The sequence below is a fragment of the Eulemur rufifrons genome, chromosome 15 (assembly GCF_041146395.1).
Source record: "Eulemur rufifrons isolate Redbay chromosome 15, OSU_ERuf_1, whole genome shotgun sequence".
Taxonomy (NCBI): domain Eukaryota; kingdom Metazoa; phylum Chordata; class Mammalia; order Primates; family Lemuridae; genus Eulemur; species Eulemur rufifrons.
Window position 1 is genome coordinate 84970926 of NC_090997.1, and position 17502 is coordinate 84988427.

Here is a 17502-nt window from a genome sequence, read left to right on the forward strand (position 1 = left end):
AAAGGAAAGTGGAGGAAACTTTCTTATAAAAGAAAACAAAGATGATCCTCAAATTAAAATAAATGAAAAAAATTCAGTGATAACATATAAGAATCAAAGTATTAATTTAAAATATTGGAAAGATCACAAAGTACTGAGTAATTAATAATCAATCAGATTTTATGAAGAACTTATCCTACCACAAATATGCATATTCTAGTTAATGAACTTGGAAAATATTAAATTTTAATATTGCAAATCTAACTTAGGAAATAAAATTTAACTCAGTCATTGAAGGCTGGTCCAATCTTGGCCTAAATCCCATAATTCTTGTGTAAATTAGCTGAAACTAATGTCAGAGAAAGGAATTATGCTTGCAGTAATCCTGGGCTAAGATGAACTCTATACAATGTATGGTATTTTCACAAGCCAAATGAAAAGAAAAAAATTATTTACTTTAGAATTAAACTTTGTAATATGACTCTAAGTCTAAGCAAAATAAGCTCTTTAACATACAAAGGTGGATGAGGGTGTGTTTGTGTGTATGTGCATGTGCTTGCCATTTGTAATGACTCCTACTTTTAACCTTGATCTTTTTTTTTTTAAATATCCCAGTTTTACTTTTAAGAGGAAAGTTAAATACTCAAAGAGACGCACTATCACCTGATCACTGCCACACAGTATGTGTGTAGGTATGTGTACGGTAGGAATAGGGAGAATCCCAAAAGGTTATAGCCTGCCCAATGTCTGTCTTTGATTCTATTCTTCTAACTCTTTGGAACCATTGTGTATCAATGGTGTTGACATTTTCTGGAGATTATACACAGTGAATAATTATCAATGACTTTATAGTGCTCTGTTTTATTAGTAGGTTCTAAATTTTAAACAAATTTTTGAAGACAAACCAGAACATGGGAAGCAGCACCATTGAGTAATATTTCCCAACCCTTCAAAAAATGGAGAACACTTTTAACATAGAAATTCCAAAGATTTTTCCAGATCTAAAATGCTGTGGTTCTATATTTCTAGATGGTCCTAACATGTGAAGAATGGTTAGCAACTTGTAAGAAATAAAATTAAAATAGACTGCGTATTAAGGCATCACTGATGGAAGACATTGCCCACACATGGCTTTATAGAACTAATTGATAAGGAAACAGAATATTCCAGTTTCTGGCAATGTAAATTTGGAGACAGCAACACAAGTTATCTTAGATACTATAGTCCAGGTATATTTTCTCAACATTCAATCCAGGCAAATCTTTATCTTCCAAGACATTTGTTTCTATTTGTTTTTTAATATAAGTAAAAGAGTGACAGAATTCTAGAGATGACTAAAACATACCCAAAAAAGTTTTAAGAGATAACTTGGAATAAAAGAAATGGATTGCTCATTTTATTTTCATTTTTTTTTTTTTTTTGGTTGCTGTCATAGGAAACAAAGCAATTTTTCTCTTCTGAAAGGAACTATATTCTGGAATGTAATGCTTTGGAATTGTTTAAATGGTTCTTCACAAATGCTATGCCAATTATCCAAAATGTTAGCAAACTTCAGTAATAATAGGTTAAATAAAGAGAATGAATAATGTGACAATAATAACATCAAAACATTAAACAATTTTTATGCCATTCTTTTTTTTGAAAAGAAAATATATATCATTATAAATGCTGTGAACCATGTATATACCTCCTCTGCAAGTTTACATTGTGGGTGAATCATTCTATCACCACAGTTGTGAGAGCTAGCCTCCAAGACAGCCTCCAGTAATTATCTCTTCCTCCAGGCATTCACAGCCTGTATAGTTCTCTCCCACAGTGTACCAGGGTTGGTGTGTGGGACCAATGGACTATGACAAAAGCCATGGTATTAACACTTCTGAGATTAGGTTATACAAGGCACTGTGGCTTCTATCTTGTTTTTTCCCTCTTGGATCATTTGCTCTGGGCAAAATCAGCTGCTCTGTTATAAGCAGCCCACTAAGGAGAGGCCCATGTGGCAAGGAATGGAGGCTTCCAACAACTGGTGAAGAACTGAGTGAAGTCTTCTGCCAAGAGGCACGTTAGTGATCATAGAAGTGGCTCCTCTGACCCCAGTCGAGCCTTCGGATGATGGCAGCCCCAGCCAACCTCTTGGCTACATTCTTGTGAAAGACCCTGAGCCAGAATCACTTGGCTAAGCCATTACTGGACTCCTGACCCTCAGAAGTCTGTGAAATAATATTTATTGTTTTAAGCTGCTAAATTTGAGGTAATTTGTTACACAGCAGTAGAAAACTAATACAACAACTACAACAACAACAACAAAATCTAAAAAGGAAAGAAACTAAGAAAGACCAATCACTAAAACAAACAAACAAACTGGAGAAAGAAAAAAAAAATGCCCCCTCCCATTGCCAATACTGTTATGACTTTTGCTTTAACAATCTTGAGAAATGTTCTTTTTAATGGTTCAATGTTAACATTACAAAGAAAATTAAAAACTCAGTGAGAAGACCAGAAACTTATCACTCTTTTAATAGCAAGTGAGAATCACAGCAACAACTTTTTGGATTAAAAAATAAATAAATGCTTAGTTAAGCTCATTCTAAATACATTGACAAGGTTTCAGAGTAGTAAACACCTTTAACAGAAATCCACTGAAAAATGGATGTCACTGTTTTGTACACTATTTCTTGGAACAGAATACTGCAGCCTGTAATCCTGCAGATTCTTCACTTGGATTGACATTATTTTTCTGATTGCACAGGCAGAAAAGATATCAGTTTGGGATCATCCCCTTGTCAATAAATCAAAGTATTATTTGAAGGCGCCCTATCATGAGAAAAGTAGGTCACATCTTGATATCTGCCCATCTCTAAATCTCCCCAGGACACAAAATATTCTTTGTTATGACAGGGTCTGTTGGTTTCTGAAACTTTTTTTTTTTTTTTTTAACCAGAGCACATTAAGCCATGTTAGTCATCCTTCTTGGTATCAGGCACAGTACATCTTGTCTTCCTGCTCACAGAAATGTTATTTCCAGACATGGATATTTGGCAATTGCTCTGGATTGGTAGTAATTTGTTTATCTGTATCAGTTATAATTTTCATTAATTATAGAATTTTAATGATTTATTTTTGAATAATAGAAATGGATGGCTCTTATTACAGTGAGGTCTGACTTTTCTGCAAAGAAGAGTTAAAAGAATTCTGTCACATGGACGGCTTGCTCCCTCGGATTGGTTCTGGTTACAGTAGGACATGAGAGTTCTTTAGGTGCAGCTAAAAATAATGTCAAAAGTGGGATCCATTCATAACAGACAAAGAGGCTCTGTTTTAATAGTAGACACAGTATATACATAAAACTAACTTGCATAAGACGTAAAAACCCATAAATATTGCAAAAACCTTTATATGTCATACTATTTAGTTGATGTGAGACAAATTGGCTAGCACATAATAAAAATAGCTGTTAAGACTCATTGAATTCTTACCATGCAGCCAGCAGGGTTCTAAGTGCTTTACATAACCAACTCATTCAATTTTCACAACAGTCCTATGGTGGGTACTATTGTTATCATCTCCATTATACAGATGAGGAAATTGAGGCACAGAGAAGCTAAGTAAGTCGTCTAAGTTCACAGAGCTCATAAGGAGAGGAGTTGAGTTCAGAACCCACACTCTTAACCTCCTTATCATTTGCCACCCTTGTACACTAAGTTGAATTTAAGCAAAGATAAGACAAGGCCGATGGGAAAACATTTATTATTCTAAGATATTAATATATAAAATAATTTAAGTATTAAAAAGTATTAGGTACCGATCTGGTCAGTAATTTTTTTTTAATCCCACCACATCCTGTAGCAGGAAGCCCTTTTCTTTTCCTGTCAGAATATTTCCTTTTATTTCCTCCCATGTCCGATCCTAGAGAATCCAAGTGGAAACTGCACTCCTCCTTTAACACATTCCCCAGACAACATGGCGACTACAGGCCAGGTGTGGTGGCTCACGCCTGTAATCCTAGCACTCTGGGAGGCCGAGGTGGGAGGATCACTTGAGGTCAGGAGTTCGAGAGTGAGACTCTGTCTCAAAAAAATAAATAAGTAAATAAAAATTAAAAAAAAATATGATGACTACAAAGAAGATTGTGTTTGACTCTACTCTGGTTTCTTTTTAGTGGCTGATTTCTATTCATTTGAAACCATGTTAAAACCTGTGGACATGGAGAGAGATATATTTGCCTTGGTCTTGGGCTTTAGCTCTGTATCTCTCATATAAAACACACTACAGTCAATCCCATCTGTATTGATCAGAAACATCAGTTCAAGAGTCATCTTATTTATTCATCCAACTAATATTTATTGGGTGCTATTATGGGTTGAATTATGTCCCTTCCCCTAAAGAAAAAGATATATTGAAGTCCTAACCCCTGACTGCCTCAGAATGTGAACTTATTTGGAAATAGGGTTGTTGCAGATATAATTAGTTAAGACGAGGTCATACTGGAGGAGGGTGGGCTCCTAATCCAACATGACTGGTGTCCTCATAAGAAGATGGCCATGTGAAGACACAGAGAGTGCCACGTGAGGGTGATGAATTACAGCAACACATCTACAAGACTGGGTCCACCAAAACCTGGTAGAAGCTAGGAAGGCACTGCCAACATCTTGATTTAGACTTCTAGCTTCCAAAACTGTGAGAGAATAAGTTGTGTTAGAGCAGCCCTAGGAAATGAATGCAGGTGTCTACTCTGTGGATATCTAGCAGTGACTACACAGGTATGTTCCTGCCCTTAGAGAGCTCCCAGGCCAGTGGGAAGAGAAACACCATTAAAAAGTAAAATAAATAAATAAACAAATATGTACTTACAAATTTGGTGATCAGGGTAAGAAAGCAAATAAGGCTGGAGTGGTAGGGTGCAGAACCTACTGAGACAGGGGCTGGGCAGTCAGCCATGGGGCGGGAGGGCAGCGTTCCAGGCAGAGAATCCGAGAGGGGAAAGAGCCCATCCAAAAAGACAGTGTCCTTGGAACTGTCAAAAGGTCAGCGAGGCTGGAAAACTGAAGAAGACGATTGTAGCCAAGATGAAATGGAAGGAGTACAAAGGAGCTAGAGTCCCCAGTCTCTGTAAGCCCTGGGAAGGAGTCTGGATTATATCTGAAATTCAGTGGGAAAGCACTGAAGCTGTTTAGCAGGGGAAAATACAAACCTATTTACATTTCTAATGGATCACCTCATTGCTGAGGGGAGAAAAGATTGGATGGGGGCAAGAGTAGGGAGACCAGTAAGACCATAACTGCAGAGCCCCAGTGTGGGAGCTGACCTTGCACCAAGATGCAGGCTGTGGAGGAGATGGCGCAGCTTGGAGCTTTGGCTCCAAGGGAGAAGTGGGACCTCCTGATGAAGCAAAACTGCAGGAATCCCATCGGGAAGAGAGGGGCTGTGCTGTGAACACCAAATCAACAGATGAGGATCTATCAAGCCATACTCACCCTTTTATCTGTTTTGATGATGCAAAGGAATGATTAAAAAAATAGAACTAGCACTTTTTGTTTTGTTTTGTTTTCTTATTTTTTTTTCCCAGATGCCACAGCTTGCTGATAAGCACTTTTTTTTTTTTAAAGGAAAAGAGATAGCACATTTAAAAAAGAAAAATAGTTTGATAACTAGAACAGGTATTCTCTCCTGTTTTTAAAAAAATATTTGCAAAGGTTTTAGGCACTGTGCTTGTTTCAAGTTTGGAAAACAAAGAAAGACACTCCAGGATAAACATTCCAATTAAAATAAGTCATTTTTCTAGCCTGTTGGTGCTGATAAGATCATCTAATCAACACCAAATTGAAAATATGTCACACCCACATTGATATCAGGAATCATGTGTCCATGAATGGGCAACAAAAGCATTTTTGTTCACATAGATTGATGGCCTGGAAGGACAGCTCTGATTCTCTGATAGTCCACAGATTTCATATCCCAAATTAAAGAGCTGTTGGACTGGTGCACACAGTTTTATGTTTGGGGAGTGCTGGACCCTGCCAACTTTGGCGTGGCACACAGAATCTTCATAAGACTTTGGCCTCTCCTTTCACAATTCTGCCAAATGCACCACGTTCACCAGCCACATCAAATCACTTTCAATACCTGAACTTAATCTGCTGTTTTATGCCTTTACAATTTTGGTCCCCTCTGCCTACAGTATCTCCTGGAACTCAAAGACCCCTAGTTCCTCCATGTGCACATCATTTAACGACTATTGGCTTGTGCTATTTTAACTACATGATTATGCTGTGATGTCATGTAGGTTATGAATGGTTTTCAATAAAGTGAGCATTCCTGACTACAGACATCTGGATGAGAGACTGGTCTTTCTGGAAAACTGAGGGAAGGGGCAGGACCCTGGGCTCCCTTTGGGCTTTCCTGACTAGAGTCTGGCCTTTGAACAATGAAGGATACTTGAGGGTGCCCCCTGAGCTGTAGGTATGAGACACAGCCTCTGCCTTAATAAAGCTGTGAAGGGTCTCAACGTAATAATTGGTTACCTATGTCCTGTAAGCCACATGGTTCAGATTTGTGTCTCCTCTGTGTGTATTTCCCTTTTTTATACCTTGGTGCTATAAACTGAATGTTTGTGTCTCCCCCTACCCCAAAAATATGTTAAATCCTAAAGCCCAATGTAATGGTATTTGGGAGGTGATTAAGTCATAAGAACAGAGCCCTCGTGAATGAGATTAGTGCTCTTATAAAAGAGTCCCCAGGGAGATCCTCGCCTGTTCCACCATGTGAGGACACAGCAAGAAGATGGCTGTCTATGAACCAGGAAGTGGGCCATTACCAGATACCAAACCTGCCTTGACCATGGACTTCCCAGTCTCCAGAACAGAAAAACAAATTTCTGTTGTTTACAAGGCACCCAATCTATAGTATTCTGTTCTAGCAGCTGGAAGGAACTAAGACACCTGGCCTTTGGCAAAGTCTTCTAGCCCAGCTTTATCTCTGTAACAACACCAAAAGGAAAAACCCCTGTGGCTACTCTTAGGTCCTTCGAGCAGGAAGAGAATGGGTAAATAAGATTTAAAATGGGCAAATTTATGATAACTTTATTAGTGGAGTTTTATAAAATGTGGCAGCTACATCGGTTCTAAGAGTTACCTTGAATACAGGTCTCTAGGTATAACAAAATGGTACGTGACATTTTCCTAATGGCTTCAAAGCTAATACTAAGGTCGTTAAGTATGTTGCAGTTTTAATCATATGCCTGATAGTAAAAATTATTTGCATTTTGTTATACTGCAGGAAAAGGCGATGTGTAGACTAATGCCTGACGAGCACCAGTGAAAAGTGGTGAGCTTCTTAGGGTGAACTCACCAAGAGAGAGGGTGATCAGCCCCTGTGGTTAACCCAGCCTCTCTTTTTTGTGGCTGAGGCATTTTGACTCTCTCGTTAGGGACAGTACATTCATCAACCGGTGTGGAAACAACCAGACTACAAGAGACTGAACAGCCAAGTGTGTCCACTTCTGAGGACTTCCCATTGGGAGCCATTCAAGTTTCTGAAGCTCATGACTAACTAGGGAAGCCGTAGCATTGAGGAAGCCCTGCCCCAACTTGCCCAGAGAAGGCCCCCAGACGCCCTAACCCACTTTATCCTTCTAAAGCTGAAGCAGTGAAGGAACCATGAGGCTCTGAGCTGTTTCACGTTGGGCACCATGTTTTACAAGGTCTTTGTAACCCCAGCACCTGGCAAATAAATGCTTTTGAGCTGAACTGACCAGGACCGGTGGGGCTGGCGTAAATCAAGGTGATTAGTTGACAGGACAGAACCCAACTTCACCTGAGCATCTGAATTGGGGTGGAAGAGCTCCAACCACCAAATCTTTATAGCTTGAAACCACCTTAGTGAGCTTATCTTACCCACAGGATATCAGCACAGCCAGAAGATACTCCAAAGCCACTTTTTAACCAAGGAATAGTAACCCCATGGCAAACAGTTGCTACATATAGCAGGTGTATTTTTAAGTAGGAGCATACCTTACTAAGCTTGTAAGAAAAAAAAAAATCCCCACCCTGAGTGAGTTTTCTGTTGTGGGAATGAGGTTAGAAAGAGTTGAAGTACAAAAAGCAACAGAGGGTGATTAACCAAATTCAGGAAGCAAAAGCCTTAAATAACTACATCTAACCACCAAAGAGGAGCACAACAGGTATGACTGCCTTCAAATAGATTAAGTATTGTTCTAACTTCGTCACTCTGAAAGGAAAGACATGCTTTCTTTTGTCTCAAGTTCCAAGCCATTTCTCCTGAAAAATATTCATTGTTCTCTCTTCCTCACCCTCCTAAGTATCAAGTGTTCATGAAAAGTGAGTCTTCTAAACAGCACTTAAAATATGATTCAGCTACTACTTAGCTGAGAAAAAAGATATACAACTGTCTTCTATAAAAGAGAGAGCATGGTTTGGCACTAACATTAGCTCCTTTGAACCTGATTTTCTTCTTCCCTAACCACTATCCCACTATTATTTCTCTGACTACTTGTTGCTGTACTTGTGCACTAGCTCAGATTTCTCTGTAATAATATTGTCCCCTCCTACAGGTGCTGCCAACTCCCCTATCCCACTGGTTTCTAATAATTGTTTATGTGAGCAGGTCAGGGAGGGGTTCTAGGACATGCATTCTAGAGTCACACTGGAGCTTACTCCCTGCTCTATGTCTTACCAGCTGTGTGCCCTTCAGTTACTTTCTTAATCTCTGCACCTCAATTTCCTCATTTGGAAAACGGAGAAATACTATCTGCCTCTTAAGCTTGTTGGGATGATTAAATAAGATTTCTTTACACAGAGCTCCTCGAACAGTGCCTGGCACAAAGAGCTCAATAATTGTTAGCTCAGTAGCCAGGGCAACGCAGCAAGTCAAAGGCTCTTGTATTCGTTTCCCATGGCTGCCATGACAAAGCACCACAAACTACATGGCTTAAAACAACATACTTATTCTCTCACAGTTCTGGAGGTTAGATGTTTGAAATTAAGGTGTCAGCAGGATCATGCTCCTTCAGCAGGTTCTAGGAAACAATTCTTCCCGGCCTATTGTAGCTTCTGGTTGCCCTGGGTGTTCCTTGGCTTGTGGCAACGTCGTCCCAGTCTCTGCTGACCTCTGTCTTCACAAGGCCTTCCAGAGTACTCTTCTCTTATAAGGGCACCAGTCCACTCTAATCCTGGAGGATTTCATCACAAGATCCTTAACGAATGACATCTGCAAAAACCCTATTTCCACATACGGCTGCATTCTGAGGCTGTGGGTGGAGATGAGTTTCTGAGGGACACTATTCAATCCACTGTGGCACTGGAACATCTCCATTTCTCAACGTGGAGACGGGACCGATGGAGACATTCCCTTTGCTCTTGTTCGTGAAAGTTAACACAACCTTGAAAGGACTGTGTTGACTCAGAAAGTGGGAAACAGCACCTATGTTAGAAACCACAGCTGTAATCTGTGTGCCTTTTGATAAGCGTGGTTGATTCAGTCCTGCCAAGAGCCACAGACCACAGTGACTTGTTGAGGCTGCCAGTGACCTTTCAGTGTCCCATGGCCACAAAGCTTCTGACTCCTGCCACCTGATAACTATTAATACCACTCACAGAAACATCATGCCAGAAAATTCATGGGATGTTGCTATGTTGGTTTTTTGTTTTATTTATTTTTAGTTCTACAAAAAAGAAATATATGCAAAAGGAATACTAACTACCTAGTAATTTATAGGTAGAATATGCTAACAGCAGGATTTAGCTTTATTTTCTTGCTAACATTTAAATTAAAAAGATCTGCATTTATATTGAATTATAAATATTTTACATAATATGGATGGCAACCTACCTATGACTATTTATTGAACTCATATTGTTTTTCCTAAAAGTATTTAAAGTATTCATAGTAAGATATTTACTTGGATATCAAATTTCTTTTCTGATTTACCTTATCTCTCCATGCAGGAAGAATGTGATGTGATATAAACATATATATACATACGTATATATGTATGTGCATACATGTATATTAATTAACCAACAACTTTTATAACTCTCAGTTTAAAGAACCTTCCTAAAGGAAGCCCTGCTTGACATCATGATCAGAGGTCTTGGTCTGTGGTTCTGAAGAAACTTGTTTTCCTCAATTCTGGCATGTATGCTTTAATGTAATCACTTAATTGTCTGCATCTCTGGAGACTAAATGACAAAAGAGACCTTGTTTTCTTATTCACCTTGAAGCCTAGAACAGTTCCTAATATGATAAAAGAATGACATTGAATGAATGAGTGAATAAAAAGAACTCATAGAAAGACTATTTAAAAACCACACTGTGTCAGGATATATTTAAACTTTTTGAAAACTCAAAATGGATGCGTGGGGATTAAGGTAATCCTGTTTTGTTAACCTCAAATACCTCATTCCCCTAAGTTACGGGCTGCATGTGATATTCTATTTTGCACTTAAATTCTATGCACTAATTTTTAAAATAACAAGTTGAGTAGTTTGCAACATATATATTTTAATCTGAAATGAAGGAGGTCACTGGGTTGGAATAATATGGATAGTTATGCCTTACATATGAAAATGGTCCTTGTTGGAGCAAGGCATAGGAATTTGCAGTGAAAGTGCTCCCTAGAGCAGCCAGGATGGGAGACAAAGGTGTGAGAAGAGTGAGCCCTTCTGAAGACGTTTAAACATCACTATTCTTTATTAAGGTCCCATTGACAGCTCTCCCTTATGCTCCTTTATGGAAAGCACAAGAGAAGACCTCATCTCTGACCTCAGTATTCTCAGTAGAGCCTTTCAGGTCTGACATTTCTGCAAAAGCTTCCTTTTGGTGGTAGACACACACTACTAAACATGTTCAAGAGGAGAAACCACTGCATGCTGCAGAAAAGACAGCTTTGTTCCACTATAGCAGCCAAGTCCACAGGCCCTGCTTACTACTCTACCAGTCTCGAAGGGTGTCGTAGTTGTTATAAGTTGAATCGTGTTGCCCAACAGAAATATGTTGACATACGAACCCCCAATGCCTCAGAATGTGACTTTAATTGGAAATCCAGTCTTTACAGAAGTGAGCAAGTTAAAATGAGGTCATTACTGTGGGCTGAAATGCAATACGACTGGTGTCCTTATAAAAAGGGGAAATCTGGACTCAAAGACAGACATGCACAGAGTCTTCTGGAAGACAATGTGAAGAGAAACAGGAAGAATTCCATGTGAAGATGAGGGCTGAGATCAGGGCGATGTGTCTACAAACCAAGGGATGCCAAAGATTGTCAGCAATAACCTGGAGTGAGGAGAGAGGCATGGAAGATTCTTCCTCCAGCCTTCAGAAGGAAGCAACTCTGCCAACACCTTGCTTTCAGACTTCTGGTCTCCAGAACCGTGAGACAATAAAGTTATGTTATTTTAACTTAACTTTGTTATTGCAGCCTTAAGAAACTAATACAGTAGGTATCTGTTGCTTGCTTGTATCTTTCTTTAAATATGAGCACAATGTGTACTCAAGAGAAAAATGAATGCTCTACGGGCTGCCAAGTCACCTGCAAGTGAAGATGAATGGATTGATATAGGAAAAAAAAAAAATACCTGCAAAACTGGGAAGGAGGAAATTTAAATGGGAGAAATAATGTAAACAAATACAGGAGTATGCAGCTACCAAAATATCCCATGTCACCAAAATACAAATGTAGCTCTATGGAATGGAACTTTGGATTATGCAGCCAAAAGAAAGCTGGATGAAAAGTATACATATTGAAATGAAGAAGTCTAAGGAAAACTTACTGAAAAGTCTGTACAGGACAAAGTACCTGCATTCTATGTGTTCCAGGTAGAGTTGGTATTTGATTGGACAGGGGACAGTGTGATTGAAGTAGCCATTTTGGTGGTTCAAAATGCAATGAAGTGATCCCACCCTTCAAAAACAGAACACATTTTGTGTAATCAATAAAAATTGTCTTTCCTGAAAAGAGTAGCCTTAGTTGCATTAAAGAGCACCATCAAAGACATCAGAAGTTCTAGATAAAATATTATGCTATACTTTCCTTCTCTATACTCTGAAAAGTAAACAGAAAGGAAATCACCTCCACAAAGTGAAATTGTATCAATATGAGATTCTGAGTTTGAATGAGGGGTCGAGGTCTGGTCCTCATAGCAGACAACAAAGAAGAGAAAGAGGGTGCCTTCCAGGCATCAGGAACCTGTGTTCATCAAGAACCTGATGTTGAACAGAACCGTTTGAGGACAAACCTTCCCGGTTAAGTGTTTAGAATGTAGTAGAGCAGCCATCTCATCATGATCTGCAGGGAGTCAGCCCGAGAGGTTATAAACTGGAAAGGGCAGTGGTGGAAAGGAAGGAAGACGCAACGGAAACATGATGGATGCCTTCGATGATCCCAATAGCTCGTTCTGTGTGGCTTCATCAGCTTCGAATGAGGACTAACAATGGGTGAAAATTAAAGGGAATGAGTCTCAGCTCATTTTACCAAAGAACTTTTGAATAGTTGGAAGTTTGCAGTGACAGGACAACCTGCCTTTCTGGGTGTAGGATAGTGAGTGTCTTAAGTATTTGCTCACACAGCAGATAATTACACAAGTAATTGCTTGGAATATGAACAAGGTCGTGAGGATGAGGAGGGAGCACTGATGCTCTGAGTACACCATATTGTCGAACTCTGACTCTTAGAACCACAGTCATGTTTCACCTATCCTCTAAACACCCCAAACTGCACAAAGAATTAAAACCAACCAGCATGTGGCAGAACCCAAACTGAAATATAAGCAGTAACAATTGGACCTTACTTATTACCAATGGATAATATAACCACACTAAAATGGGTAAGGAAAAAAAACTAACCTAGGTAACTTTGGCCAACAGTATCTTGACTGGATATTATAAAGCTAACGACCAAAAGACTATATGTAAATACTGTAATCTAGTTAGTAAATGTGCTTCTCAGAGGAGCGTGAGTTAGCAGTTCTGGAACTACTTTATACTAGAATTGAACAAATAACTATATCTATTGTAGATAATGATATCTGGGTTTTTCACTATTGGAGAGAGAAGCTACAACTAAAGAGGAAGGCTAGAATGAATCTTGGTTGTTGGATGAAATCAGAAGTATCAGTATAAACTCATGGTCTTTAATACAGATAGATAGATAGAGAAGTGTAGATGTGTGTGTATAATTGGATTGGCATACATATACATATTTCTCAGCTCTGTTTACTGAGAGCACCTAGAAACAACATTCCAGTAGCAATGAACATGTCTAGCACCTAGATCTTGGTTTCTAAACACCATTCTGCAATAACAGGAACCAGAGCTCCTTGAGGACATAGTTAATTCCAGACCTGGGGCAGGGAAAATACAAGATGAGACTGGAATATTCTGTGGTACTAGAAAGTAATAAATTGCTCAAAAAGGGTGGAGCTTCTTAAAAGGACACAGACGCCAAACTGAAAGAGTTCTTAGTAGCCAAAGATGGAAGAATGTGAGCAGCAAAACTAACAGTCATAGCACTGGATTATAACTGAAAGAATAAAATAAATATGAATCCACATTGATATATTTAAACCACTGAATGAATAAATGAGGGAAAAGAGACAGCTTTTCGCTGCAATAGAATTACAGTTAATCAATGTGGAAGGAAAGAGTGAAATTAAAAAATCACTGTTAGGCATAATTGTTACAGTCAAAATCCACTAATGGATACTAAAATTAGTGGGTGTTAAATTTGTGGATAAACAGGATAATTCCATAATCTTAAAGTATCTCCCCACAAGATATTTATTAATCACAAAGTGAAAAATAGTAACTTCATAATCAGAAACCCTGAAAATACCACCTTAACCAAGTGATCAATGTTAACATCATCGCTAAGAAATATTGATGTTATAAATCCTTTGAAATGATGCACTGAGAAAGACAACATAATTTATGTGGCATTTTTGCCAAAAACAAAATTTCATTTTAATGATGAGGAAACTTCAAATGACCCCAAACCAACGGATAGTCTAAGGAAGGGGTGACCAGAACTCTTCAAAAGTGTCAAAGTCATGAAAGCAAAGAAAGGCTAAGGAATTGTCACCAACTGGGGGAGACTAAAGAGAGGTGACAATTAAATGTAATGTGAGATCCTGGGTTGCATCCTGGAACAGAAAAAGGGCATTAGTGGAAAAATGGTGAAATTCCAGCAAGGTCTATAGTTTAGTGAACAGAATTATACCAGTGTCAATTTCCTGGTTCTGAACATTGTGCAAGGTTTTGCAAGATGTTCAAACTGGGGGAAACTGGGCGAGTGGTATATGGGAACTCTCTGTGCTATTTCCGTAACTTTTCTGAAGTCTCAAGTTAGTTCAAAATAAAGAATTAAAGAAAGAAAATAATTACGAAAGTTTAATTAGTTTGCAGGAATCATTTATGCATGTGTGTGTGAAGTACATCCTGCAATAACTACTCAGCGAAATAAAATATCCAACGCTGCTGTGCTCCCGTCAAAGAAGAGAAGTTTCAAAAAATACCCTCACTGCATTCATTTTAAGTGCATATTAGTTCTAATTTGTGTAGCTGTTGGAGCAATATTTAGACTGCATTCTAAAGCTCCCAAACCAAAGATAGGTTCATTTGTTCATAGACATAATAAAGTACTTTTTTTCCCCTCTTTTGGGATGTAAGGAAGACCTCCCTAAATCCCAGTGCACCCAGGGAGGCTCATTGGTGGTGAGATGCCAGGTCTGAGCAGGAGTTAGCCCGGGAGAGAGTGGGGAGGGGACATTCTAGCAGAGGGACTGCAAGTATGAATCCCTGAGATGGGAAATAGCTTGGCTTGTGCTAGGAACTGGAAAAAGGCCAGGATAGGAGGCATTAAGTGATGTGAGGTAAGGCTGGAGAGACAGGCAGGAGTTGGCCACACAGGACCTTGTAGGAGAACTTAGAATGATTCTAAGAACAGTGGACACCTCTCAAGGGCTTTGAGCAGAGGAGACACATGACCCAGGAAGTCACCATCTCCTACTCTTTCTTATTGACTTTAAATGCCTGTTTATATAATGCTGGCCACAGTTCTTTACCTTCACTGAGGAATAAGATATGGAAATGGCCAATAGGGCAGAGGTATAAGGTATACTTCCTGGTGAAATTCTGTCCCTGGAGAGCTTAGAGAATGAAGGACAGTGTGTCCACACCTGCCTTGTGGGAGCTGCACAGACATTCCGATTTGCATTAATAGTTTACTTGAAATGAAATATCAAGATTTTCCTTAAAATGTTGATACCACATTGAATTGTTTTTCTCTCTCTTTGGATGTTGTGGTATTATACAGCCTGATGCAAAACTGAGTTGTGAGACTCTGAATTTTTAAAAAGTTCAAAAAATTAAAGCATTCATCTGCCCAAGAGTGGCAAAGTCACAGAACTCTTAGAACGCCCACATTGTTCAGCAGACGTTGTAGATGATCTGTCAAATAAGAGCAGGTAGTCTCCAGGTAACTACATACAACTTCTAAGGTGGTTTTCCCAGCAGTCCTTGGGGTGCCTGGAGACCCAGGAGAGGACAGGAGTGCCCTAAGAAGAGCTAAGAAAGGGTCTCTTGAGTCATAAAAGTTTCTTCCTTTCTTTTTTTTTTTTTTGGCAAATTTTGTTTTGAAGTAAAGAATATCACTACCTTCTAATGTCAGTCGCCCAATCCAGTTGAGAAGCAAGTTTTATTTCTCTCTTTGATTAAAAATGGAAACAAGAAAATTCATATCTGTTAGTTGATGGTTCGATTTTGCACAAGTCAGGAGCAGTCTCTTCCTGTTCAGTTTACCCCGGAATATTAAAAAGACAAAATAACTATAATTTCTGATAAATTTAGGATTTAGAAGTTTTTTTTGTGTGTACAATATCTATTGTTCAAAAATCTCTCCAAGATCTGTATGCACAGTTTTCTTATCTTTGTAACCATATTGGACTTAAATAACTTTTTCTTTGACTACTAAGGACTCTCTGCACCTTCATGGACAACTTTCTTCTTCCGTTCAATCTTGTTGCACAGTTAAAAGATACACAAGCCTAAACCCAGTCTGTACAAAGTGCAGTATCCTGAGAAACGTTGCTGTTGTTTTTAATTTTAAGAAAAAGATATCTTGCTTTAAAAAACAAAACAGATATCTTGCTTTAAAAAACAAAACAAACAAAAAACATCTTTTTCTCATTCACCAGAAATGCAGAAGAAAAAAAAATCAATCAGGTTAATGAATAATTCTGGTTTCCTGGATCCAATTGGTAGCGAGTTTAACTTTAAAAATACAAAACAAAAAAGCCCTTCAGTTACCTTACGTCATAAATCAGTTAAAAATTTTGTGACTTCAGAAAAATCAAAGAGCACTATCTGTACATGATTATAACTGTGAAGGAAAGAATGACGTGCCCAGGAAAGGGGGAGCTTCCTTTAGAAGCGCTGCCTCTTCCTAGACCCCCTTCCTTCGGAGCAGACCCTCCCAGGGGTTTCACAGTCACCAACCGCAAGTTACAGCTGTGGGTACCACTCAGGGCGACCACCGCCGAACTTCCTCCGCCCCCCTCCAATCTTCCGCAATGGGAAGAGTGAAAGGCGGAGTCGCGCAAACTTGACCCCGCGCCGGGACGAGTTTCTTCCCGGGGTTCCCGCCGCAGACCCCGAGCCTCGCCCTCTGCACCCCGGAAAGTGAAACCCGGCTGGCAGGTCCGCAAAGCGCACCAGGTGGTGGTGTGACTCACCTACCTGCTCGTCCCCACGGCGCCGCCACCAGCAGCAGCAGCAGCAGCGACAGGGCCGGGTGGCCTGGCGCTGGGGGCCCGGGGACCCGCATGAGTGGCGAGGCTGGGTCACATTTCAGGGGCAGCCGTCTCCGTGCGACGCCTGCTCGGGCCACGTGTGGCGGCGGCGCGGCTTCCCCTCGGCGCCCCGAGCTCTCGGCGCGGCGCTCCCCGAGGCCCAGCACCCACAGAGGCGGCGCTGCGGCCCCCGCCCCCGCCCCGGGAGCAGCGGGCGCGCGAGCTGCGGACGCCCCGGCCCCGAGCTGGGTGCCAGCGCCAGCGCAGGTTCTCGCGGATTTGTTGTACCTGGCCACTCGGCGTTTCACTTTTCAGAGTCTGTGAGTTTCCACCTCCCGACCAACCAGGTCACTAGGCAGGTGACACCTCCCTCTGTTAATGAGACGGTGAGGTGAGCCCATTGCAGAGCGGTGCTGGAATTCAGGCCGAGGTAATGGTCACTTGAAACGTCAGAGTTCAGTACGGGAAGAATGAAATGGATAGTTAATTCTCAACATACTGATAGGCGCTATGCCATACATTGTACAGTCATGTGTGGCTTAACGAAGATGGAAATTCTGAGAAATGCATCGTTAGGCGATTTCATTACTGTGCAAATAACAGAATGTACTTACACAACGTAGGTGGCATAGCCTACCACGTGCCTATATTGCTGCTGGGCTACAAACCTCTACAGTAGGTTACTGTGCTGAATTCTATATAGGCAGTTGTAACACGGTGGTCAGTA

General features: G+C 40.1%; 1 protein-coding gene across 1 annotated transcript in view; it reads right to left on the bottom strand.

The window, feature by feature from the left end:
• The window catches only part of IL20RA (interleukin 20 receptor subunit alpha), a 30782-nt gene extending 13952 nt beyond the window's left edge, over positions 1-16830 (bottom strand). The window contains exon 1 of the mRNA XM_069487878.1: positions 16719-16830. The gene's annotated coding sequence lies outside the window, so the exon portion shown is untranslated. The remainder of the gene's footprint in view (positions 1-16718) is intronic.
• Between the last annotated feature and the right edge of the window lie 672 nt (positions 16831-17502).